The sequence below is a fragment of the Balaenoptera borealis genome, assembly GCF_965194805.1.
Source record: "Balaenoptera borealis genome assembly, chromosome: 14".
In the NCBI taxonomy this organism is placed as follows: domain Eukaryota; kingdom Metazoa; phylum Chordata; class Mammalia; order Artiodactyla; family Balaenopteridae; genus Balaenoptera; species Balaenoptera borealis.
This window is the reverse complement of record NC_138875.1, coordinates 66871195-66896553: the sequence shown is the minus strand read 5'-3', so window position 1 is coordinate 66896553 and position 25359 is coordinate 66871195. Positions and strand designations below refer to the sequence as shown.

Genomic DNA, 25359 nt, shown 5'->3' with positions numbered 1-25359 from the left:
AGGCCCATTGAGATAAATATACAGTGTACACTTGCCACTCAACTGATTCAAATAACAAATGGCATGAAATATCTATATCCACTTTCTTAACAGAAGCAAAGAATTATTAAATTCCACAGAAAATATTCAAATTTCAACAGAATAATCTGAAACAGAATTCACATTGTTCACACCTGTCAATTAAGGGCATACAGATAAATTTGTGTTAACACATTCCTATGTGCTCAAGATTCATGAACTTGAACTCAATTTCCACAAAGCTTCTGGAGGAAGTTACTCCAGAATGAATTACAAAATTCATTTTGTGGTTACCTAGTTTTCCTTAGAGGTCTGTTGAGAGGTGTTAGTGTTTACTAATGTTAAGATTTATTTTGCGTTAAATAGGTAAAATAAAGGTGTTACCCTTTAATCTGTTAAAAGCCACGTGGTTCTCGGTGGGCGGGTACCCTCCTACTTGCAATCCCACCAGTGTTTCACCAGACTTTTCCACAGTCTGCTGGCGATGGCTCATTCTGCTCCAAATATCATGCTTCTTCCTTAACGGCGTTCCCCACATACTCTTGGTTCCTGATCTGATGAACAATTCATCTCTAGAGCAGAGAAGCGGGTGGACCAGGAACTTAGTAAAGCCTGGGTCTTTCCCAGCCTGAGAGAGCAACTCCACTCACTTCACCCAGAGGACAAATAGAGCCTGGAAAGGGGGGTATTTCTGAACATGATGGTGTATGATCATTCTAATGACGGCCCTGAGAAAACTGCAAAAGGTCAAAGTATAGTTAAGATACTACGTTATTAAGACGGGACATGAATTGGAGATTCAGAATCACAGGCCACCGGAGTAGAAAGGGCTCTTAAGAAAGAAAAAAAAAAAAAATCACGTGGTCCGATTTCTTTATTTTAAAGACAAGGAAACTAAACTCCCCACCCCCTAAAAGGGAAATGTCTTGCCTGAGGTCACAAAGAAATTTCGTAGCCAGCCAAGATTCAATCCCCAGCTCTCTGACCCTGGACTCTTGGCAGAGCTGTCCTATGTTACCCTACTTACGAAGGCAAAGTTTCCATAGCAACATGAAATAAAAGCTCCACTAAAGGGATTTGACTTGGTTACCTCTACAGAATTTGCTGACCACGATCCCTCATCTCTCAGGCCCTGAGCAGATGCCATCTTGAGTCTCAGGTGGGGTCCGAGACACAAAGAACTGAATACTGACCCAAGTGGACAAACAGGCAGCGGTTTAATGATGGTGTTGGTACGGTTTCAAAGATAACTATGGTTAAGATGTTCTGCCTTGATTACAAATTCAAGGTAAATAAGAACTAGGGGGTTTTTACAGGTGGATACTTAAATAAAAGCTCTTCAGCAAGGAACTGTCTTCTTTGATTTCCTACCTAGTGAGCAAAATAGCCTACATTTTGCAGGAACTTAAAACTGTGATAAAATAGACTGTAAAGTAATCCTTCAGAACATTTCTCTACACTGCAGTCAGAGGAACCTTTTCAGACTTGCAAGGCTTATCATGTTATCTTCCTACTTCAAACACTTTGTTTCCAACGGCTCTTAAGATTTTTAAAAATCCTCAGTACTGGCCCAGAAAGCTCTTTCTGGTCTGGTCTGGCCTCTGTTTGCCTCTCTCCCCTACAACTTCATCTTGTGGTCCTTACCCTATCACTTCTGACCCCACCTCTGCCGACTTTCTGTGAGTCCCCAGAACTTCCGTGCTCGGGACCCACACATGCCCCAGGACCTCCTCTGACTTCAGAGTAGCGTTTGTGGACAATACCTCCGCCCTGCTAAATGCCTTCCGAGCACCGTGGACCTGTCTTTCCTACCTCTTGCCACGTGTTCCAATGATCAACGCATTTGTGAGACTGTCTGAATAAACACCAGCTGCTCTTACTCTATGCAGCTCTATAAGAACAAGGACCAAACTAGGGTTTCAGGACCCCCGTCTCGTAGTGGAGGGCCCGGCACAATCTAGGTCTCAGGTATGGATCAAGGAATGAATGAGCAATGCTTCTCACGAACAACAACTGACTTAATTAATGAAGGTGCTGACGGCTCCTCCCAGTCATGGACATACATGTCCTTGATTCCCTTTTTACTATCCAAAAGTTACAGAATAAAACTGCGAACAGTACTTCCTACTATCTCTTTGGGGGATGAGAAGTAGGAATCCTCAATTTGAGACTGAAAGAGAAAAACAACCTTCTAGTAAATAGAAAACTCTGATGGGTGACTCTGGCTCACTTTCATGCCAACACCTTAGGAAATCATACTGATACAGGCTGATCTAAAGCATCACCTAAGGAGGCAATTTTAAACTAAAGATTACTTAAATCCTATAAACCGTGGCCTTTCATTAGCAAAAACAATTCCGAATAACTTTATTACAATTCTTTCAATTCTTTACTATAATTCTTTAAATTATGTACTTATACATGTTTAAAATGCTAAACAGTTTTGATATTTGAATAAAAAATATAAACAAGTCTTTTAAATTAGCTCAAAGCAGTAGCCCAATATAACCCCAATTTTTTATTTATTCCCTTATGGATAGACCAGTGAGGAACTCTACAACTACTTAACCACTCTCCCTCACCTGAATAAAACAAAAATGCTACATGAAAATTAAAATTGTACGTATAGTTTTCCAACACCAAAAATTTTTTTCCATAGGCTTTCCTGTGAATAAATATCCAAGGCTTTGAGATAACTCATTAAAAATTAATATTTTAGGGCTTCCCTGGTGGCGCAGTGGTTGAGAATCTGCCTGCCAATGCAGGGGACACGGGTTCGAGCCCTGGTCTGGGAAGATCCCACATGCCGCGGAGCGACTAGGCCCGTGAGCCACAACTACTGAGCCTGCGCGTCTGGAGCCTGTGCTCCGCAACAAGAGAGGCCGCGATAGTGAGAGGCCCGCGCACCGCGATGAAGAGTGGCCCCCACTTGCCGCAACTGGAGAAAGCCCTCGCACAGAAACGAAGACCCAACACAGCCAAAAATAAAAATAATAAATAAATAATAAATAAAAAAATTTAAAAAAAAAATTAATATTTTAATAAAGCACTTAAAGTCTGCAGTAAACACACATCCATGTCTGAAATGAAGACACAGACATTTCAATAGATACTAGAAGCCAATGTTATTCACATTGATTCCAATACAGTGTGCAGGCTACTCAGATTCCATTCCAATCAGTTAAAATCTTGGTCATGCACACAGGGTAACTCTTATTTGAAATGCTTAATGTCCATACGTTGGCAGGTAGAGGCACACAATTAGACATTACTATTTATAGCAATGGCATTTTCATCTGTTATAGTTGAGCTAAATTATGATATTCATTGGCTTCGATAGCAAATAGACTTTCCAGAACCACTTAAAACTAATGTTCGAATAATATAAACCCCAACACAGTGAATACAGGTGACAAACAATAAAACATGGAGCCTACAAAGGGATGAGAAAACAACACTGGGCCTGTCCAGGGAGTCTGGGGACTTTGGGCAAAGAAATGATGTCTCTGGGTCTCAGGTTCCTTGCTTACTAGCTGAAAGGAATTCTTTGAGTCACCATTAAGATCTGAGTTTTTCAAAACCTTTGTGTGAAGATGACCTTATTTAGAACACAGCTATGGAAGCACCATCCCGCCTCCCCCAGGGCCCCATGTCTCACTTGCCAGGACACACGGGCACTGCCCAGGTTCCTGGCATGGTGGGTTTTTCTGGGTGTCTTTATATACATCTGTACAGGTAAATAAAAGCCGAGGTTTTGATCCTGGGTGATACTATTAAAGGAAAAGAAATCAGAACGGGACACTGCTTTGCAAGTCAAGATGACACAGTGTAAAAGCTTGCTTTTACACGTGCCGAGCTAAAAATGACAGCCTGACATACAAATAAAACATCCAACAGGCAGAAACGTAGTGCTGGAAATGGAAAAGGCCAGCGTCCACAGCAGGTAAAAGTAGCAAGTGCTGAAAAGATAAGGTTCCCTCCAAATGAAACACGGACTGGGGAGCACCCCGAAGGGACAACTGGGGTTTGACTAAGCCAAGTCACTTCCTCTCCATCAGTTTGTGAAGGACAGGAGCTACGTTTCTCTTACTTTTTCTTCTCTGGGTTAGTCCTTCTCAGTCACACAGCCAATTCTTAACTATATTCAAGTGATTTTTTTTTGTCATTGATATGATTATTTTCTGCCATCTCTGCAACTATATTCCACAAAGAAGGAAGTCATAAATACTCACTAAAGGGACAAGTTGTCAGTGTGCACAGCAATGGTGGCTAGTACGTTCCTAATTCCCAAATTAGACAGAGGTAATATCTGAATTATTATTTATACTAACTTAGTGCTGCTGCTCCCTGCTATAAATTCTAATCCCCCCAAGAACCGGCTAGCCGCAGAATTCACCAAAAAAAAAAAAAAATGCCTGTATTTTAAATAAATTGTTCTGATACAAAAAACAAACCAAAAAAAACCCAACAGTGTTCAAAACTGAATACTTACTCCTGTGCTCACCAGGGACAACATGATCTTTTCATTTAAGGCTAAGGTTTCTCCTTGTTTCATCTTGACCCTCTTCTTATCCAAGCATTTCATCGCATACCTAGAAACATAAATATTATTGAAAAATCTGCACTGAGAATACATCTAAACGGATTAAACGATACGCATCATACTGGGGGAAGTTTCTAAAGATTTGACAAGTGTTTTAAAGAAGCAAAATGCTTCTAAGAAACTAAGGAAATCTGAATCAAGTGGAGACTTCAGTCAATAATAACATATTTGTTCGTTCATTGTGACGAGTGTCCCACACTAAGTAAGATGAGGGTACTGGGCATGGGGTACACGGGAACTCCCTGTACTATTTCTGCACTTTTTCTGTAAACCTAAAATAACTGTAAAATAAAAGGGCTATTTTAAAAAATCAAGCAATAATCAAGATACTTCTATTATTATATGAATTGATGTTTCAGTTAAATAAGAGCATAAAGTAGATGGATATAAAATTCAGGGAAATAAATTTTGTATGTATTGCCACTGCCTAGTACCACTGTGTGTGTGTGTGTGTGTGTGTGTGTGTGTGTGTGTTTTGTGGAGGTGCTGTACATGTCATATTTAGCATTTAGGAATTGTGAATTCAGCACTGGTCAAGATTTAATAAGCGCATAGAGTGCAAGACTCTAAAATGTTGATGATTGACTAAATGGGAAGGGAAAGCATGTGTCCAAAACTCCGTGCTCTAAAATGGCACTTTATTGATTTGTTTTAAATCTATATTTAAGTTATCATATTTCAAATAATAAAAAGAATCAGTAAGATTTTTATATTCAAGTTATATTAAAGTTAGTTGAGAAGAAACCTTTTACAGCTTAAGATTTTTGAAGATTTGGAACAAAATCACATTAAGGAAATACAGACATGTTACTCAGCACACTCTGTAATCACAGGTTAAAGAAAGCAGATATTTTTTCAGCAGGACAAGGGAAAGCTGAAAGGAAATTTTTACAAGGGTTTTGAGGGCTTGAGAATTCTGCATGCATGACTGTAAATTCCCACTGATATACTACTTCACGATACCCAGGTATACCAGTTGTCTGGCTGTGGTAGGACACACAAAATCCACTTATTCCTAACTTACTTATAACTTATAATGTTATGAGTTACAGCAAAACAGAGATAGATGTTCAAATTTGATATTTTTATCCACTCTTCCAGGAGCTCTATATGACAAATCCATTTGCGAGACACTGATTGGCTTAATTATGGGATCAAATATTGAGAACACATGAAGTGATGCGTTCTTGAAATATTTATTTTTTATGATAAAGAATTTTCAAAATGCCTCATACTACTTCTATCACCACCCTGCTGTGACGATGTTTAATAAGACCTTTGGATTGCAGACCACAGAGAAGGTGGCACCCACAGGTCTTGAGCCCCTCAGAGTAAGCAAGCTGAGGGCACCCCCCCCAAGGGCAGGTGGCAGGTCACTGTCACTGGCAGCCTGGAGGCTGCAAAGGACGTGCTCGAGGATTCATGGGAGCTGAGCTTGGCCACTTCCTAGCTGTGTGACTCCTGAGAAGCGTCTACCCTTAACCTATAAAATAGAAGACTATTTACCACGCCCTGGCGGTTTCCAAGAGTCGGGTGAAATCGTAAATGTGTATGAAGAGACAAATTGATATTATTTACTTCTAACAACAACACGTGACAGACTGGGCATCCTCAACACCTCGACAAGCAGTTATGATGAAGTAAAACTAAAATTTAGTGAAAGGTAACGAACGACAAGTAAAGTGCATATTAGGATCAAAAAGCCCACCGTGCAGCATAGAACTGGAAGGTATGTTCTCTATCACCCCAAACTGCACACGCTAAATCACAGGGGGGTCAGAAGAGAATGTCTCTCCCCTGCAAAGCAGAGAATTCTCTGCAGTCTGATCGGGCTGGGAGGCCGTACGTAACACCCCTTCTTGGCCACCTCTGGATTCCTGGCTCTTCACCCACGGCCTGAAACACTGCAGGCTCCCGATACACAGTTTCTGGTTACCTTCCCATTTAGCCCTAAGAGGTAGAAGTTCCAGATCATCCCGTTTGCTATGCTTTACAAAATACAGCCTATTTCCTTCTGAGGTAAATTACTGCAGGAGTGAGATCACGGGCTTCCATAAATCTACACAGGGGTTTCCTTTTGATGCGAGCATAAAATTCTCTTAGAATCCCCAGCAAAATATACGAGCCTAGAAAGCTTACATTTTCCAGTGTCTGCTTTCCTGCAACCATATACTTCACCGAATCCTCCTCGTCCGATAATCCTATGTAGGCTGAAATCATTCACGGTCAACTGTGAATTCAAAATGCGACATGGAAACGTAAAACTGCATAAAAATTATGCTGTTGTTTTCATGTAAAACATATACAGTTATTAAAATAGAGATTCAGATACACCTGCTCTTTCCGTGACTGGTCCCTCAAACTGAGAGGTGAGAAGCACAAGATGGCAGGACATCCTAGAACCACCTTCTATGCAAACTGCACAGAAGGCACACCACGGAGGCAAATGGGAAGATGATACAGTGGTAGCCGAGTTAGATTGGTTTTCTGATCTCATAAATCTTATATTGGAAGATGTATGCTTTGAAGACAAGTGAATGTGAAATTTCCACTCAAAACACAAAGCAACATCAGCTACTCTGAAGCCTAAAGTTTGGGAACAGTTTAGCAAGGCCAGGAACGTCATGGTAGAAAAATAGGTCCACATCAAGGGCATCTATGTTTTCCTAACTGTGGGCCATATGATCAGAAAGCCCAACAGATGCTGGCCGTGTGGATGTTTTATCAATAACGTCAGTGAGTAGACAGGACTCATGCTGGGCATGTGAGCATGAAACCAGACCAAGTGTGAGTAACTGTATGAAGAGGCTTTGTTCATAAGCACTCTGTCAATATCATCCCAGCAATGCCTGCTTCCTAAGCAGTTTTCATGGCATTAGACGGTACGAAGGCAGATAGACAGTCCTATGTTCGTGGTAAGAGGCCATCAGATAACAGCAAATGCCTACTAGTTTATGTATCCTGGCAAATGAAGGGTCAGATGCTTGAAGGGTTTCCCCAGACAACCCTTCAAATATCATGTCTGCAGCCAGGGAGGGGCATCTGGCCCACTAGCTTCATGTTTGGTGCTCAGAGGACATGAGGACGTGATGACATGAGGATACCATGTCTGCTAAAGCAACACAAGCACAAGAAACCTCCACAGCAGATATGAGGGATTTTTTTTTTTGGCCGTGCTGCGGCATGCCACAGCGACAGAGCAGGGATCGGACCCGTGCTCCCTGCAGTGGAAGCATGGAGTCCTAACCACTGGACCGCCAGGGAAGTCCCAATAAGGGATTAGTTTTAAAAATGTGTCACTGCCTCTTGCTTCTCAATCCTGCCAGGAAATGGGGTGGAGAGAGGAGGTTATAAAGAAGAAGAAGAAGAAAAAAAAAAACCCACTTCTTCCAATTGTACTGCTCAAGTAAAAATCTGAAAAAAAAAAAATCCAGTTATTTCTTTTTCTCAATTGCAAACCTATGTGAAGGGAGAGCATGAAGGAAAGGGGAAGAGAAACGTACACTCTAAAAGTGAAGTAAAGAACATGCCCTAGAATTACTGACAGTGAAGAGCTAAAAGAAGATACAATGCTAAGGGGTTAATGTCAGAAAGCAGCCTGTCTTTGAGGACTGCTTTTATCATTCTCAAAATAATAAAAAAGATGAAACCGTGGTCTAGTAAAAGATGTCATCATGTTTATTACATCAATGCACCTAAGAATAAGAAAAAAAGGAACTTTACCAAGATGGCATAAGGCACGGGCATAAGGGAATTACATTATGTAGAAGACTTGTATTTTTACAACTACTTCTGTTAAAAGGTCAATTACCGCTTAAAATAACCATTCTTAAATAAATAAACACATTGTTACATGAATATGAGAAAAGAGAATTAAAATTCAAAGTGTTTACAATTGGGTATAGGAGGATGGAGTTTTCATGCATAAAGCCATAAGCACGACATCTGTTTGGAAAGTGTGTCACCCTTGGGAGTATGCTGCCGAATAAAATATTTTCTCACGAAGTTGAGCCAGAGGAAGTTTTTATTTAAAAAAAGAAAGGCAAAGATGATACTCACATGGATATTTAATTCCACGTTTTTCCACTGACAAAAATCTAGTGAACTTGTCACTGAAAAAGAACGTAAGGAATTACTGAAAAGTTAAATATCAAGTTAACTGAGAAACTAGAATTGTACTGCTGGTGTTGCTTCTCAAATGGAGTAAGTTTTCATAAACATTTTTTCACAAAGCATTCACCTGGTATTTAAGGCTTTATTTTATGATTCAAATTGAAGACTTTGTGTTTCTCCTTTAACTGTCATTATGCTGTGGTAACATCTTTATCTGAGTCAGCACTGTCCAAGAGATGGGTAACAGAAGCTGCGTATGTAATTTAATTTTAATAATATATTTTATTTAAACCAATGTATCAAAAAATTATCATTTCAACATAAAATTAAATCAAATCAATATACAATTTTAATGATAGTCTACATTCTTGCTTTTGTATTAAGTCTTTGAAATCTGGTGGGTATTTGCCCATCTTAATTCAGACTAATCATATTTCAAGAGTTCCACAGCTACACGTGGTTAGTGGCTACCATACTGGACAGTGCAGCTCTCAATGACGAAAAAATTGCTGTTTACAAATAATTACAGGGGTAGCAAATATAATACCTAAATAGTGCTTATCATGCTCCAGGCCCTGTTCATCTACTCCTTCAACAACTCCATGATCGGGTACCATGATGATGCCCAGCTTACAGCCAAGAAGACCTGAGCTTGCCCAAGGCCACACGGAGAGAGAAGGGGTGGAGCCGGATTTGACCCCAAACCAATGTCTGCCTCACAAAGATGCAAACAGTGCAGGAGAGGAACCCTCAGACAAGAATCGGAAGATGGAAGTCATACTGCACTGATAAGCTCCCAGTTTACTCAACTGCTGGAGAAGTGTTTTTTTCATTCATGAAGTAAGAAAGATATCTATCCCATTAATAAAGGCATTGTTGGGATTATTTTTTATTAATGAGCAACATATCTATAAAATGTCTGCTTTAAAATTTTTTTTCAGAAGAAATGCATTCTGGATTGAATACTCCTTAAAAGCAAAGAACATGTGTGGTGATTGTTGGACTTCATCTAGCCCCTGGCATGATTCCTTACATAGGAACGGTATTCAGGGTTCTATGAAGGAATGAATGAATTAAAAAAGGAAGAAAGGGAGGGAGAGAGAAAGGCAGGAAGAGAGGGAGTTCTTATGAAGTGCAAGTTACAGGTATTACCAGTACTATAATACGATGCCTTAAGGCATCCAAATATCCCAGGTCCCTGGGGGTTTCATCTAATATGCCTTCTAAGGATCTTTTAAAAATATTTCTGAGGGACTTCCCTGGTGGCGCAGTGGTTGAGAGTCTGCCTGCCAATGCAGTGGACACGGGTTCGAGCCCTGGTCCGGGAAGATCCCACATGCCGCGGAGCAACTAGGCCCGTGAGCCACAACTACTGAGCCTGTGCGTCTGGAGCCTGTGCTCCGCGACAAGAGAGGCCGCGACAGTGAGAGGCCCGCGCATCGCGATGAAGAGTGGCCCCCGCTTGCCGCAACTGGAGAAAGCCCTCGCACAGAAACGAAGACCCAACACAGCCATAAATAAATAAATAAATTAAAAAAAAAATATTTCTGAGGCTAATAATCAAATTAAGAATTAAAAGCAGAACTCTTGCAATTACATAGCATCTTTTTTCAATGACTCTGAAATGACTTTTAAAGAGTGTTTCACGGATCCTCCTAACATCTCTATGAGGTTGGTAAAATAAATTTTGAGTTTCTGAGAGTTATTTCAAAGAGTTTTTTTTTAAAGCATGGTGAGTACAAAAGGTGAAACCACACTGGGGTGAATAAATCCATGACTTTGAAATCACTTGGTGTGTGAGGCTAGCTCACACCCTGCCTTCTCACGGATTCTGGAGTTCAGAGATGGCAACGGAGGTGGGGGTGTGGGGGGGTGTGATCTGGCACATTTTATGAACTTGCAAACTACCTGGGGAGGGTAAACAACCAGGGAGAGAGAAGTGCCCTGCTGGCCAAGAGAAGAGTCGAGGAGAATCAACTCCCAACCCAAACCCTGCGCCAAAAGAACACACACTCCATCAAAAAATAAGAACAGACATTTTGACCATTAAGTACGATAACAAGTTCTTCTTTAGGAAGTACAGACGGCTCCTGGGTGTCCTGGCTGTCGTGTGCCCACGGGGTTCCTTGAGCTCCATTCCTAGGCAATACCTAGTCACTAGAATGGGCACTTCTGGATGGGGAGGAGGAACCGGGGCTGAGAATAGGGCAGAGCCTGGGCAGCACAGGGCTTCAGAGCGAGAGCCCTTGCAGGTGACTTAACCGCTGCCTTAGAGGGAAGAGCAGGGGTGAAAGATACAAAGACGACTGGGGCGCAGCGAGGGTGAGCAGAACGAGTGTTTTTAACTCTAACCCCTGACGTGGGCTTTAGATCACTGAGCAATCTGATGTTCACTGCTGAAGCGAGGCTCACCAGCCTCATCCAGAAGAGGGAAAGCCTCCCTCCGGGATTCAGCCCCACAGGGAACTTAACCCCGTGTCCCTGCTGGGCCTCGGGAGAAGGTGGAGAGGCAGGCTCAGCACTGCTGAAGACGTCCTCTTTTTTTTTTTTAAATTTAATTGAAGTATAATTGATTTACAATGTGTTAATTTCTGAACAGCAAAGTGATTCAGTTATACACATATATATTCTTTTTCATTATGGTTTATCACAGGATATATGTGATATACATTCATTACATATTCATTATGGTTTATCTAGTTCATTATTCATTATGGTTTATCTAGTTCCCTGCTATACAGTAGGACCTTGTTGTTTATCCATTCTCTATATAATAGTTTGCGTCTGCTAACCCCAAACTCCCAGTCCAACCCCTGCCCCACCCCGCCTCCGCCTTGGCAACCATAAGTTTGTTCTCTACATGAAGACTTCTTCTTTACTTCTCTACTATCAAACTGCAGTGTGGCCACCGAGAAAAGTCGCCTGAACCGTGAGGCCCTCAGAGAGCACGGCCAGTCCTGACGATGCTGAAGCCTGCAAGGTTCTATTTATGGAGCGCCTGTGCTTTTCAAAACCCAAACTCTGGACTTCCCTGGTGGCGCAGTGGTTAAGAATCCGCCTGCCAATGCAGGGGACACGGGTTTGAGCCCTGGTCCGGGACGATCCCACATGCCGCGGAGCAACTAAGCCCGTGCGCCACAACTACTGAGCCTGCGCTCTAGCCCACGAGCCACAACTACTGAAGCCCGCACGCCTAGAGCCCGAGCTCTGCAACAAAGGGAAGCCACCGCAATGAGAAGCCCGTGCACCGCAATGAAGAGTAGCCCCCGCTCACCGCAACTAGAGAAAGCCCACGCACAGCAATGAAAACCCAACGCAGGCAAAAATAAATAATAAATTAATTAATTAACAACAAAAAAACCCAACTCTGAACTCTTGGCCTGACAATGGATTTTTTTACTGTTAATTTGATAATGTATTAACATAAAAAGAACCAAAAATATATATGTATAAATGAACTGACTTTAAAAATAATTCATTTATATAAAATGGTAACAGTTTCAGAAAATCCAATGTGCATGCCTGCCTAAAATGCAAACAGCTTCACTTGTATTTCCTGTGGTGATAAGAGTGAATGGTTAGGGGGAGGAGGTTGGGAGAGGGATGGATTAGGAGTCTGGGTTTAACAGATGTAAACTATTACATAGAGAATTGATAAATAACAAGGTCCTACTATATAGCACAGGGAACTATATTCAACATCCTCGGATAAACCATAATGGAAAAGAATATGAAAAAGAATGTGTGTGTGTGTGTGTGTGTGTGTGTGTGTGTGTCTGTATAATTGAATCACTTTGCTGTACAGCAGAAATTAACATTGTAAATCAACTATACTTCAATAAAACTAAAAAAAAAAGACCACACTGAACGGTTAACTCAGTGGGAGAAAATGACCGTGCAGGTTTACCTGGTGGATACACAATGGAGTTAACAAGACCTCTTCCCCAATTTTAATTACCATCCCCATTTCTCCCCTCTCCACCAAGGATCATATAACAGCGAGGTTGACCCAGGAGTTTGGGAAAAGTCAGATTTTAGAATCAACAGCAGTGGAGACAGCCCAGGACTTGGTTGAGTCTCACCCCTGAGCCGGCATCCTATCCCCTCAGTTTGATTCCACGGCTTTTTGGCAAAGCCTCTCTTCCTGCTCAGAAAAATGTAATCATTTGTATGCAGATTCATTTCCTGAGGTATTGATTCTACTCCAAGATAAAATTATCTCTTGAACTCTGGTAGAATCATGACACACTTTTTAAATTTTATTTTAATTATTTTAGTTCTATGAACATGTGGAGAAAAAAAAAAAACTGCACTGAAGTATTTGCTCTTAAAGGGCAACTACTGAACAGCCGCGGGCTGCTCCATCGATGAGGCACGGTCATCACGACAACTGTCTAGAAATTAGCCGAGTTTATGGAGAAGAGTACAGTCAGTGTGAATGCAGATTCAGTGTTAGAAAGTCCAATTCCAAAGGTGCATTATCATAGAGGAACACTCAAAATACTGAAGGATTGACTCTTGGGTGCCTGAGAAGCATGTGAGCACTTTTATAGGCATTACCGAAAATTTTCAGAATTTTATACGACAGACATACCCTATAGCTTGAGTAACCCAGAGGGTCATATTTATCGGGTACATTAATGATATATATGACTACAGACATTTGCCGATACTTAAATTCTACTACGTAAAGAATCAAGAGAAGGCTTGTCTCACTTTGAAGGATATGATTTCAACATATAAACAAATGAATTAGATATAGACTTGTGCTTGCATTAGCAAAGGTGTCCCAATAAGATACTTTTAATTGTGAGGTTCCTTAGCCTATTTAAATTTTGGACCATTTTGAAGCTAAACAACTAAAGGTCAACGGGATGTTAAGATATACAAATCCTAAATTATAAAGTACAGAGGAAACAATCTAATGCAAAGCCTGGCACATAGCACATGGTCAATAAATGCTTGTTGAATGAATAAATTAACACATTTTAAGGACAGCACTTATTGGGTAAAATGAGGTACACCTACACAGTACAAGATCTTATCAGTATAAAGACACTGATATATAACCAAGAAAATGTTACATGTCAAATATATCTCTATTAAAAAAAAAGATTTTATACATAAAGTTTCATACCTTTCCATGAATTTTTGAAAAATGCTGCCTCGAAGACTTTCGCAAATTTCTTCTATGTATGGCTGGAAAGGATGGAAAAGAAATTCCACAGTGCATCAATAAGAACATAATAAAGTGAAAAGCAGAAAAGGAAGAGACTCAGACGAGGTGAGGCTCCAAATTACGTGCTCCCACAGCACCTTGTACTCGCCCTTCTCAGCCTTGTCCAATTTTCACCAATGGACTCACGGTCACGCTTATTTACTTGTAGTAATCTACACCACTCAATGGCATGTTCCATGAAGGCAAGGACAGGTCTGTCCTGTGTGCCACTGCATCCCTCCTGCCTAGCACGGCTCCTGGCAAGTCACAGACACATCTTAAATGGCTGGAATTAGCTTCATGGGCATGTGACCCATGCAGTCCCACAGAAGAGCCCAGGGCTCGGTTTGGTGCCCTGCTGTTGTCATCCTGAAATTCTTAACAATTTCTGAACAAGGGCCCCCAGGTTTTCATTGCGTACTGAGCCTTGTAAGTTATGTAGTGCATCCCATAAATTACTATTAATTATATAATTGCTATTAATTATGATTATCATAAATGATCAGCATTAATATTGACTTTTAAAGACTAAAAGCCAAGGGACCCATGGAGTAAATTTTTTTAAAATCAGCTATTCCCAAGGTCTTTGAGCAAGTTCATGGCTAAGGGGATTAAGGCAAGGGCTCCTTGCTCACATGTGCAGTGCCCTTTCCCTGTGGAGAACAATCTACTTCAATATCATGCCACTTTACACATTACCAAATAAACTGCATAAACTTATTTTCCATGGGATGGACTTCAAATCAAGAACTATAAAAATATCAAATGCCAACATTTCACAGCTCAGCCTGGAGCCACTTAGATAGTTTTGGAAAATATCTTCATACCCTACACTCACTGAATGATGCAAATTTAATGTTTTCTGTGTCTTCGTAGATCACCCTGAAAATGTGCAAAAAAGAAGGACCAGATCAGGAACTGTCCAAGGCAAGTGATCAAACTAGGAAGTCTGCAGAAGCCACAGTCACCAACACAGGCAGTGAGACCACCGCAGCTCGCCTGGGAGCCTCACTTCCTGCCACGGGGCTAAGCCACCTCCACCCCCTGGCAGGGCTACTGCTGTCCTGGGCGGGGCACTGGAACTGGTCACTAAAACCAAATGGACTTTGTTCCCTCCTTAGTAACAGGCGAAGCTGAACTCTCTCTCTGAAGCCCTTTCCAGCTCTAAGTCCTGTGTTTCTATGATGACACATAATAGCAATCTTCGCTAACTCTTCTAGATGCTAGAGACCAAGGGCCACAAGTCTCAAGAGGTTCAAAAGACATCAAAAGACAAAAGAGATCAAGTGTTGAAAGATATATGAAAAGCCTAAATTTGTATATCACAGATTTTCTATTTACAAAAACTGTTACGTTAATATTTTTTCATATTTTATAAAACAGCCTGTACTTTTGCTAATAAAATAAAAGTTCACCAGAAATTCTTAAGACTGGATATGATATACTACACTGCCACTTTCAACACAAAGAACTACAAAATGTGTCGGGTAAGCAGTGCAAAAGCGAGAGTTCAATAGTGGGGTCATGAGCAAACAACCTCACCTGATTCTCAGTTCCCTTAATCTGTAAAATGGGAGAGTCACATCTAATTTTCAAGGCCATTGTGAGAATTTAATAAGATTAAGAATGTTGAGAGCCAAGCACAGGGCCTGGCATGTTCTAGGAACCTAAATGTAAGCCAGGACCCCTCCCGACTCTTGCCACCAAATGTACCTGTGCAATTATTTATTTCTAAAGTCAATTTTGCAAACAAAAAGAATAAAAAGCATTTTGTATTTACTTTCAGAGCATTTTTTTTTACTACCTTCTCCTTGATAAGAAATTTCAACTCAGGCATCACACTTCCTGATGTCTAAATATATGATAAACCTACAGTAATCAAAATAGTATCATACTGACATAAAAACAGACATTATGGACCAATGGAACAGAATAGAGAGTCCAGAAATAAATCCACACACCTATGGTCAACTAAGCTTTGACAAGGGCGTCAAGCACACAATGCGGAAAGGATAGTCTCTCCAATAAATGGAGAATGAGACTGGACCCTTATCTCACACATATACAAAAATCAACTCAAGATGAATTAAGGACTTAAATATAAGACCTGAAAGTGTACAACCACTAGAAGAAAACACAGGGGAAAAAAGTCTTGACATTTGCCTGGGTGATGATTTTTTGGATGTGACATCAAAAATTCAGGCAACAAAAGCAAAAATAGACAAGTGGGATTGCATCAAGCTAAAAAGCTTCTGCAGAGCAAAGGAAACAATTACCAGAGTGAAAAGGCAACCTGTAGAATGAAAGAAGATATTTGCAAACCATATATCTGATAAGGGGTTAATATTCAAAATATTCGAGGAACTCCGACTCAATAGCCAAAAACCAAATAACCCGATTCAAAAGGGGGCTGAGGACCTGAATAGACATTTTTCGAAAGACATACAAATGGCCAACAGGCATATGAAAAGGTGCTCAACAACACTAATCATCAAGGAGATGCAAATCAAAGCCACAATGAGATATCACCTCACATCTGTTAGGATGGCTATTATCAGGAAGTCAAGAGGTAAGTTGTTGGTAAGGATGTAGAGTAAAGGGAACTCTTGTGCACTGTTGGTGGGAATGTAAATTGGTGCAGCCATTATGGAAAACAGTATAAGGATTCCTCAAAAAATTAAAAACAGAACTACCATATTATCCAGCAATCCCCCTTCTGGTATATATCCAAAGGAAATGAAGTCAGTATCTTGAAGAGATCTCTGCACGCCCGTGTTCACTGCAGCATTATTCACAATAGTAAAGATACGGAAACAAACTAAGTGTCTATCAATGGATGAATGGATAAAGAAAATGTGGTATGGATACACAAACACACACATATATATATATATAAACACACAATGGTATAGTATTCAGTCTTTAAAAAGAAGGAAATCCTGCCATTTGTGACACCATGGGTAAATCTGGAGAACATTATGGTAAGTGAAATAAGCCAGACACAGAAAGACAAATATGGTATGATCTCGTCCATACGTGGAATCTAAAAAAAGTCTAACTCATAAAAGCAGAGTAGAATGGTGGTTGCCAAGGGCTGGGAAGTGGGGGAAATGGGGAGATGGTGGTCAAAGGGTACAAAGTTTCAGTTATGCAGGATAAATAAGTTCTGGAGAGCTAATGTACAGCATGGGGACTACGGTTAATAATACTGTATTGTACACTTGAAATTTGCTAACAGAGTTGATCGTAAGTGTTCTCACCCCCACACATACACACACACACGCACACACACACACACAAATGTAACTATGTGAGGTGATGGATATGTTAATTAGTTTGATTATGACAATCACTTCACAACGAATACGTATATCAAAACATCACATTGTACACCTACAATTATATACAACTTTTATTTGTCAATTATAACTCAGAAAGTCAGGGGAAAGAAAGAAATTCCAACTCAAAGAATATCAACTAACTTTATGGTTAATGTCTCTCTATAAGCAGGACATCCAAACATGTAACTTCTATTTATACTTTGATCACTATGTTCTGATGGTACATGTCACACTGAATTGCACTAATACACCTTCTTATTTAAATCAACTTAATAGGGACTATTCCTTGACCTTTGAAATAAGAACACCAGCCATTCTATATCTATTTTACCAGAACATTATTTAATTATTTTCTTATGAACAAATCAGTAAAGTGGTTTTGAAAGATATTGGAGAAGCTCCTAAGTGACTGTTCCTTGAAGGCACAGAAAGAATTTTGGTGGTCTTTGTATCTCATCTGGAACTATCTTTTCAAATGTTATTTATGCTGCAGGAAAAGCTAGCATCAGAGTTGTAAAATCCACGTACTGTGAGGTATAATTTAGCAACGTTAGATGTAATTGACTACAAGGCTGTCTCTGAACAGCGTCAAAGTCAGACAACTGAAGTTCTGACATGAAATATCACGAAGGCAACAAATAGCAGACATTCACATTGCACTTTCTGAATGTACAATGTTTGATAAGAGCTGACATTTGTGGAGTATGGCAACAGACAGGCCTAGTGCAAAGCATCTCACATGCACTGAATCCTCAAGACCCCCGTTTGCCAGAGAGCCCGCTGTCATTTCCACTTCACAGATGGGAAAACTGAAGGGAGGAGAGGTATGGTAGCTTGCCCAGGGTCTCGAAATCCAGGGCACTTAATTTCAGAGCCCAAGCTTATAACCAACTAGACTATAAAAGGTGCTACATTTTAAGAAAAGTCCATCTAATTATTTTGGCAGAAAGGCAGCACGCGGTTTGTTACTGTACCCAAATGTTCTCGGAGCCAAATCAGTATTTTCTCTATAAAATCATCAGATTCATTTTGTATGTAAATAAAACCTATCATAAAGCACCTAGGTAAAAATCAACTTACTTCTCTGTAAATTACTGAATAATCCAGGAAATGGATAAATTAATTTTTTTCATTTATGAAAATCACTACATTAATGAATGGCATTCTTTCATATTTCTTGTGACTCATAGAAACATGAAAAGTACATTATCCACTTGAAAATTTGACCATGTCCTTGCAAGCTGCCACCTCTACAGAAAACCCACAGGATGAGAGAAAAGGCTTTGGGGAGGAGAAACCATTACATCTGAAGATCAGCAAATACATCGGCCCATCAGTTGTGCATCAAGTTTTCTGAGGCCTGTCATTTAAATCTGCATGACTGTGTTGTGTTCAAGATACGAGGAGCCAAGGCAAAGTCCAGTTCCTCAGTCACGACCCCAAGGCCATTCAAACATTCCCTCTTGACTCTTGAAAATGGATCTATTTCATCTGAGGGATAATCACCGTGGGGGTCAACACCTGTACCACTAGAAAGTATATCTTGTCAAGTCCCTGCTCATCACAGGTGCCTGGGATGTCAAACAGGAAAAGGCTTTTTCCTCCAATGTCTTGTCTTGATTGATTTATAGAAAACAACATTACAAGAATGCTCCAGTGGCCTTTTTCAGGAAAGCCTTCACGAAGGATGTCGGCAGAACAGCACATTTCAATGAGAAGACAGACAATATTAAACTTCAGTTCTTCCAGATAAACCTCCACGTAAGAAATACAGCCTCATATGTCAATTCCCCCAGCACTTTCACACATGCAAAGAATGTCCCCAAATCCAACTCTTAAGCAAATTAGAAACAGTTATTGGGAAAGCATTGTATCTTACCTGAAAAAGAGTTGATGTCACTTGTTTCTTGGATAGATAACTCTGCACGTGTTCTACAGCTTGCTTTGAGAATGGCTTTTAAAAATCAAAAAACAATGTTTTTTCCACAAATATAAAACAGAGCAAACTTCTGTATGTTTTACAATGTCAAACATATAATTTAACACAAAAATTACTAAGCAGTAACCTATAGGGATTCCATCAACATGCATTCTTTAAAAAAATCTGTTGGATTCTGCGGGCAAGCCAAACAGACGACTGCTCCTCTGAGCTTCCAGAGTTCTTAGACACCATGTCGAGAAGGATGCTGAGCACGGCGGCATCCAACTGACATATCTAATCCCACAGGAGATCAAGATGACTTCGATTAAAAAAAGCTGTAAGGAATCATATTATCACCTTACTAAATGCATCATCCCTCAACTGGCTGATACTGGGGTCCTAAAAATGTAAAATTTCTATTATATGAGAGGAAGTGAATGCATGAAAATATACCTAAGAATTAAACGTCAGGACTGCAAAGCTATATCACAGTGTTGAAAAGACTCTAGGGTAAGGAAAGTCTTGCTGTAACCACAGGGGAGAGGAATTGGTTCTAAAAGAATGAAACTCACACTGACAAAAATTACGCACTCTGTCCTCCCCCAAAACTTCAAATTATGTCTGCAGCAATGCACAAGAAGAGCTTAAAAAGCATATCACACTGCTAAAAACCCTCTAAATTGTTGACCTATACGAAAACTATGTTTACAGAGGCTTTCACAGTGAACACCTGGCATTTACCAATGTTCAACCATTCCCCAGCACGGTAGCAAGGCACACAGAGCATTACGATTAACTCTAGCTCAGAAGTTCAGTAAGCACTGTAGACAACACAGTAAACACACAAGGACGAACATATATCACTGTCGTGAGCAGTGCTGTCCAGTCAGGCTCTCTGCGATGCTGGAAGTGCGGTGAACCTGGGCTGACGCGGGAGTTACCAGCCACACGTGGCTATTGAGCCCTTGAAATGTGGCTCATGAGGAATTAAACTTTTAATTCCATTTCGTTTTAATTAACTTAAACAATTTAAATACCCACATGTGGCTAGTGGCTACTGCACTGCACACAGCAGCCCAGGGCTCTGAGGATACTCCTTTGGAAAACAGTCTTCATGTAGAGAGATTACATGGTAAATTTTCATTATTAATTATTCCACTCATTCCTGGTGGAATAATTTCCTAGGAACCTAGTTTATCCTAATGACTGAATTAGATTGTTTCTCTGATTTATCAATACAAGGAAAAAAAATGGTTTCAACCATCCTTCAACTATTAATGAACTACATTAACACAATAATTACAATCCTCTTTATTAATTCAAAGAAAGCATTTAAGATTTTTATTGATCAATATATGATTAGCCTAACTGTTAAAGGAGAGCTAAATGAAAAACAATAAAGCTTAATTTCCTTTAGAAAGTCTAGAATTGAGGTTGGCTTTTTCTTCCATTGATCTGCATTAGCCATTTTATCAATGTTTGCAGTGAAAGTATCCACTTTTGGAAACATACCAAGAGTATATGGAGCAACAGATACCGGATCAGTATTATCAGGAAACAAATGACAAAAACCGAAGAAATGGGTTCCATCCTGGATGAATATCATTTAATTTTTAAACCTCTTCCTCCTACTTTAACTTTCATTCTGGAAACGTTTGAAGGCTGTCTCATATTTACCCATACTAAAGTAATAAAACAAAAAGATACTTACATGTGAACAAGACAGCAGCTCCTTCATGATGTATCATAAATTTGTCGACTTCTACAAAGGCGATCTTCCTCATTCTCAAGCTTTTCATATTCTTTTATCTGGATGGTTAAAAGTTACCATTGTTAGGTATTGTCTTCCTAGAAACTTACTTTATTGAAGGATATTACTAGTCTTGGTAGAAACCACTTCCACACAAGATCAAGCAAATTACTTGAATCGGTCATTCCACAGGAAACAACTACTTCTAATGTTGTAATAATGAAGTTGGAATAATTTAAATTCAACTTGGAACATACAAATGGATTTTTTCCTATGATGAACCTTGTCGCTTAAATTTAGAAACACAATATTAGGAAACAAATACTGCCATGGTTACAATTATCTTACGATGCACCAGCCATGGACCATTCATCCTTGCCAATTCTCCTTTCCAAAGCACAAATAATTTAAATTTGTCTGTAATCCAGTTTTAAGAGTTATGATGGGGCTCATTCTCACTCAACTACAGTGTTACAAAATTCTGGAGGAAAAAATAATAATAAACTGCTAGGATTCCTGCAAAGAGATTTTTAGAAATCAACTAAATATTTTGGAAATGCATTAACCATAGATAAAAGCATTGGTTTTTCACACTGGAACCTTCTCTGCACTCTAAAAGTATTAACAGAAAGGTTCCTTCAAATGGTATGTTTTGCCAATAACTTAAGGGAGGTAACCTGACCGGTGTTAAGATAAATAATAAAACGTCAAATGATAAAATGAGCTTTGGAGATAGCTGCTTTGTGAGGGCATGGCCCCTATTACTCCAACCTCATAACAGAAGTTCTCAGATCAGAGAAATATTTTTATTTATTTACAGAAATATGTTTAATCTAAAAGACAAGAAGAGAATGAAAACACAAATGAAATACGGAGCTGGTAGGAAGACTGTAGCAAAGATTTTCAATATAATGACTAATAACTACATATAACTTATTTTGGAAAAATAAATGCTCCCACCAAGGAGACAGTTGTAATACTGACTTTCATAATATCTGAGTGCTCTTTATTCTGCTATGATAAAAGGTGGGGCTGATTACTCCTATGGGAGAGAGTATAAACTGAATAGAAATAAAAGTTACCTTTTTTACTGTACAGTCTGAGTTTAACAGTTTTGAAATCAAAACCAGTAAATCCTATGAGAATTTCTGATAATGAAAGGGCACGGTCGGCAAGGAGAGGAATATGTACAATGCTGACGTCCTATACGAAGGCTAACTGGTTCACACACTGAGAAAAATTCTGGGATCATCTTAATTGCCCTTAAATATCATCAGTGAATGGCTGAAATTCACAAGTCTGTAACTGCCTGGGCTTACAATGGAGTCTCCTTGGAACAGACACTAAAATTTAACAAAAAGGCAAGAGGACTAGGGTAGGTTGATACCCCATCCAAGAGGAAAACACTTTTTAAAAATTTTTTTATTTCTTTAAAATTTTTATTGAAATATAGTTGATTTACAATGTTATGTTAGCTTCAGGTATACAGCAAAGTGATTCAGTTATACACACACACACACACACACACACACACACACACACACACATTCTTTTTTTACATTCTCTTCCATTACAGGTTATTATAAGGTATTGAGTATAGCTCCCTGTGCTATACAGTAGGTCCTTGTTGGTTATCTGTTTTATATAGAGTAGTGTGTATATTTTAACCCCAAACTGCTAATTGATCCCTATCCCCCCATCTTATGGTAACCATAAGTTTGTTTTCTATGTCTATGAGTCTATTTCTGTTTTGTAAATAAGCTCATTTGTATCATTTTTTTAGATTCCACATATAAGCAATATCATATATTTGTCTTTCTCTGTCTAGCTTACTTCACTTACTATGATAATCTCTAGGTCCACCAATGTTGCTGCAAATGGCATTATTTCATTCTTTTGTATGGCTGAGTAATATTCCATTGTGTGTGTGTGCATACACACACACACCACATCTTCTTAATCCATTCATCTGTCGGTGGACATTTAGGTTGCTTCCATGTCTTGGCTATTGTAAATAGTGCTGCTATGAATACTGGGGTGCATGTATCTTCAAATTATATTTTTCTCCAGAAGGAAAACACTTTTTTAATGAAGGAGCAATTCAGCAATGTTGGCATAACCCAAGGACCTGGGCTCAATCATCCAAGGTTAATTCAGGAGAACATGTCTAAAGGTTCAAATACCATGCCAGATGCAAGTATGGTAGCTGCAAGGAAACAGAAGCCAGACACAGAAATCTGAGGCAGAGTCAGAAAATAAACAAAGGACTCTAGTTTGGTAGATTTCTTTTGATGTTTTGTTTTAGTAAGGTCCAGAAATTAATGCCAGAATGCTAGGATAGAACAGGTGGACTGTTAGTGAACCAAAGGCAAACGTTTCTGCCTAAACATACAAACTCTAGGAAAACTAAACCTTCATGGAATCATTATCCTTGAAAACAAGTGTAATGAAACCTAAGTCTATGTTCTGGGGACCTATAAAGCAAGCTGACACCTGTAAGCAAATGCTGGTTCTATGGGAGTTTTCTATGAACTGTAATAATCTGGCAATACAGAAAATTCTAGTTTCTTGCACAAATGATGCTCTGAACCACAACTCTGGCTTTAGTAAGTGCCTCGTATCTCATAAACTCCAACTTGAACAACAGAAAAGGTTAATTCTTAGTAGGCAAAGAAATAGCCTAAAGCATCCCTGGCTGTAATTCACTTTCTGTTATCAGTAAGACCACTAATTAAAGAACATGCAGTCAAGTATCAATTGGCTCTAGACAGGATGTCCTGATGTGCAGAGCAAATGCCACCCCTAACTCTGGCAGTCAGGTTATCCAGGGAACCTGAGCAGGCAGAGGCCCGAGTTCAAGGTGAAAAGTCTCTACTACAGCAGAACAGAAGCTTCGCCATCAATGATGAACATTCACTAACCGTGTAGTCCTCCCTTTCTGCTTTGGTGGTTACAAAGCTCACAGCTGAACATGTAGCCAAAAAAATGGAATAATCATCATTGATTCTGCTCTTTTGCTCACACCCCTGTCCCCACCACCCCCTACATCCAATTCATCAGCCAGTCGTGTTGGCTTTATATTCAAAATATATCACAAACCAGGGCCCTCCTTCAGGTAATAGTGAACTAAACTCTAACAACAATTCTGGACATATATAAAACCCAACTACACTGGACCACCGGAGAGTGACCAAAAGTACACAGATAATGGAACAGGGGTATCAAACAGGAGCTGGAAAGTAAGAGAGGATATTCCTGAAAATGAAGAGCCAGAGCAGAGCTCCAAAATTTTACGTACAAACTCTCAAAATCTCTGCTGGACCCCATAATGACATGTGAGCATGACAGACCCAAAGCAGTCCAGCTAAGGTTAAAAGAACTGAACAAGATTCAGTTGCTACCCACTGTATGAGAAGACAGAGCATCAAGTCTGAGTAAGCCAAATTAACTGCTGAGACAAAAAAAATCAATACCCTTTGGAGAAGCAGAGTTTAGAGTATCTACAATATCAATGGACAAGATACAATCTAAAATTACTCTATCTATGAAGAAACAGAGAAATGTGGCTCATATGCAAGGGAACAGACCATCAGTGAAGACCAATCCAAGATGATTCTGATGGAATTATCAGACAAGGATTTTAAAGGAGCCGTTGTAACTATACTAAAAGATGTACAGGAAATATGCATGTAATGAATAAGAAGATAGGAAATAGCAGCAGAAAAATAATAACTATGAAAAGAACCACATGGAAATCTTATCTGAAAAAAAATTCAATGGATGGACATAATAACAGACTAGAGTTGGCAAAAGAATCAATGCATTTGAAGACAGCTCCATAAAAATTATCTAATCTGAAGAAAGAAAAAAAAATTGGGGGGGAAAAATGGAACAGGGAATCAGTGATATCTAGGATAATATCGAAAGATCAAACATACTTATGATTGGAATTCTAGAGAGAGGAAAAAAAAGAGACTGGGGTAGAAATAATGTTTTATAATGGCCCAAATTTTACCAGATTTGGTGAAATATTTAAATTGACAGATTCAAGAAACTAAGTGAAAGCCACAAAGGATAAACACAATATCTGAAATTACTCCACTAAAATGCACCTTCTCAGAAGTCAGTCTTTGACCCAGCAATTTAAGGTGGCCACCAAATCACAATGCATCACATTGAGTTGTGAGTCTGTTTTGAATCACTGCATAGCAGTTATCATTTCCTGATATATTTCCTATTCATTTATTACTGGTTTATTGTCTGTTTCAACAAAAATAGGAGCTCAAAGAGAGCAAAGACTTTGTCCATCTTGTTCATCCAAACAATGCTTCCCAGCATTAGTGTTTGATAAATACTGGTTGCATGAGTGAAGAAAAGTCTGCGTAGTAACTTTAC

At 39.5% G+C, this 25359-nt stretch overlaps 1 pseudogene across 1 annotated transcript in view; it reads right to left on the bottom strand.

The window, feature by feature from the left end:
- Positions 1-25359, bottom strand: part of LOC309610709 (G protein-coupled receptor kinase 3-like) — an 85157-nt pseudogene that overhangs the window by 32418 nt on the left and 27380 nt on the right. The window contains exons 3-9 of the transcript XR_014249738.1: positions 20926-21023; positions 19173-19247; positions 13872-13933; positions 8681-8733; positions 6761-6851; positions 4511-4610; positions 403-646 (exon numbers count right to left, since the gene is read on the bottom strand). The product of XR_014249738.1 is annotated as a G protein-coupled receptor kinase 3-like (transcript). The remainder of the gene's footprint in view (positions 1-402; positions 647-4510; positions 4611-6760; positions 6852-8680; positions 8734-13871; positions 13934-19172; positions 19248-20925; positions 21024-25359) is intronic.